Genomic DNA, 3,069 nt, shown 5'->3' on the forward strand with positions numbered 1-3,069 from the left:
ACCTTCCTCAGGCAAAAACCAGAGGCTGCAAGTCATGGCAAGAGTGGTAGCTGCGGGCTGGATGCGATGCCGGAGGGGCTGCTGTGCTAAGCCATGCCTGCTTGCTTTTTTTCCCAAGGTGCACCCTACAGTCCAGGGAAGGATGGAGGCAGGAGCAGCAGGGGAAATCCCTGCAATGGCAAAGGGTGGGAGGGGGGCAGACATCAAATTTCTTACACTTAGATGAGTCAAATGGTTGGAAACCAGAGACCTCCAGGAAGAGCTTGAAAAGATGGCACCACATATCCCAGTGGGGATAGAGCAAGGAGAAACCCTGTGGGTGCTTTCTTGGTGGCAAGAGGTCCCAGCTGGATGGTGGAACAGGAAGACTGGTCCCACGTGGCGAGGCTGGAGGGGGATGCCAGAGCTGCTTGTCCCCTGTGGGTGGAGGAGAGCTGGCAGCTGCAGCCAACAGGGCAGCGCCCAACCTCTTGCCTGCCTGCATCAACTTCCTAGGCCCTCATAATCCAAACAGCCGCAATAAAAATGCACTAAAATTGACTGTTTTTTTCTCCATGGCCTGCAGGTTCTGTGAGGCAATGTTCCTGCACATATATGTGTGTGTTTATCCACTCATACACTCTTGTTCTCTGTTGTGGAGAGTGCCACAAGCTTCTGGGACTCACAGCTGTCCCCAGCTGCTGTAGCTGCTGACAGAAGAGGACAGGAGACAGCCTGCTTGCTCTCCTGCTCAGGGGAAGGCTGAGCTCCCAGTACCCTTCTTGGTACACACTACTCATCCCTCCGCTGCTGAAGGCACCCTGGCTCCCTCCCTTCTATGAGCAGAGGAGTCATTGAGCAATACTGAAAACCAAGAATTTTTGCAGCAAGAGTCCTCAGAAACTTCCACTTCAAGTTGTCAAGAGGGTAGAAAATGCACCAGAGATTTCAGTGGTTTCCGGAGACGACAGTGACCTCTGGGCCACCCGCGCAGCTGCAACTCCTCCACACCAGTCCCACGCAGCTGGCAGCAAGAGGGTGTTTGTCCTGGCTGGCTCTGCACACGCAGCTTCCACAGCCTCTGGACAAAGAGGAGCTGCATCCCCCGAGGTTGCTTTCTTGCCCCATCGTGAGGCAATAGCACTTCCCCATGGGGTCCGTAGCCGCAGGCACAGGGACTGCACGGCTCCTTTCCTCGCAGGCGGCTCTAACCGCAGAGCCGTGCCACACCGCAGCCAGCAGGTAACGAACACCCTGGGTCTGGCTCACCCAGCAGCTGTGACGGAGACGGAGCGCTGTGCTGCATGCAAGCTCCGGCACGCCCGCTGGTATTTATATAACATCGTTTTGCTTTAATCTGGCTTTTTAAGTAAATTGTCAAAGCCCTTTCTGTTCACTAGGAGCCTTTTTTTCTTTTTATTTTTTGACTGCAAGTTTCGTCTTTCAAAGCTCAGCTAGCTTTGAGTGATGCTGAAAAAGCCCATTTGCAGTGGCTTTTTGTTCCATGCCTGTATTGTTCAGTCAAAAGTGGTTGTTTTCTTTTCATCCTGGCATAGTTCAGGAGTGACTGCACCGTCTGAGCTCAAACTTTCTAAAAATACTCACCCATGAGGAGAGATCCAGCATGGCAGTGTTCAGAGATTAACACCTTGGAAAGGCACAGTGGTTTGAAAAGAAGCCAGTGGCAGCATTATGCCAACTCTTTGGGTACTGTAAGCCCTGAAGCTGCAATGGGTGTCAGGCAGAGAGGACCTGCTGAGTGCTGTGGGTCTCTCTGGGCTGCCTCAACCCAGGTACAGGGGAAGAACACGCAGCATGGGCAGAACCAGCCCAGGGGAAATAAGTCTATGGGGAGGCTATCGGGTGACTGAGAAATCATAAAGAAAATAACTTCTTGCTGCTTGGAGGAGCAAGGCTGAACGATGAGCCTGCTCCTCACCAGAGGTTGGTCTTCGTAACCACATCCTCTTCTCCGAGCGTGAGACAGGCAGCTCTGGGGGACGGGAGGATGGCCGGGACTGAGTGGAGCAGAGATCAGGCGTATGACAAATTGCAGGAAAGAATGTGGGAGCTCCTTTTTGTCCTTCCACTGCCTGATTGCAGGAAGCTCCCCAGGTGACGGCTTTAGCAGCTGCTGGGACAGCAGACCTTATTGTTCTGTGCTCGTGTTTACAGCCATGCCAGTTTTTGGCAGGAAGCTACAAGACAAAAACCTCGTGTTCTTCTTTTTCGCTCGATGGGTTTACTCTCAAGGGGCTGATCCTTCACCCTTTCAGCTTAGTTCGCCACCTGAGGAGGTCCAGCTTCCCCTTCCCAGCCCGGCTAGGTCCCATGGGATTCACCCTAAGACCCTGGCAGGAGCATGGAGACTTTTCATAGAGCTCACGCAATATTAAAGGTTGCTGCTTTGCTGCTGTCCCGCCTGCCACTGCATGTCTAATGCTAAACTATGCAGTCACCCAGCACATCAACCCCCTTGTACCTGTCTGAGCCTTGTTTAGTTCCTGTTCCCCTTTCCCTGGCCTTGAGCTCAAGTTCTGTTCTCAGTTTGGGTTTTCTTGGTGACACTCAGAGGAAGCATATTTGAGGTCTTCTTAATCTGTCTGGCACTGCACAGGAACACAGAAGCTGGCAGCACCCTTGAGATGAACAGATGCAGGAACATGGGGAACCCATCACTGCTGGGCTCACTGGAGCCTGCAGCACAGAAGCTGGCAGCACGTGGCCATGTCCACGTCCACAAGCAAACTCCTGAGGTTGCTGTCCTCTCCCTGTTCTGCTGCTCCCCCGTGATGCTGTGCCTCCCTGTGACACTGTGCCGAGCCTGCAGTGGCCAGCAGCACATGGCTGTCCCCAGGGCATGGTTTCCAGCCTCATCTTCTCCAGCCTGCAGCTGGGGACACAGTGGCTGAGCTCTGCCAGTGTTAAGTCACAAGCCTTGTTCCCCTGCCTCCTTTTTCCTTCCCTCTGTGGGGTTTTACACTGAGGCCAGAAACAACGGTCACGTCCCCTCGGAGGAATCAACAGGCTGCAGCATTTCCGGTGAGGGCAGCCGTGTGTCAGAGGCTGCCGGCAGCAAATCCCCCCACC

This window comes from Pterocles gutturalis, unplaced genomic scaffold (assembly GCF_000699245.1).
Source record: "Pterocles gutturalis isolate BGI_N339 unplaced genomic scaffold, ASM69924v1 scaffold29655, whole genome shotgun sequence".
Lineage (NCBI taxonomy): Eukaryota > Metazoa > Chordata > Aves > Pterocliformes > Pteroclidae > Pterocles > Pterocles gutturalis.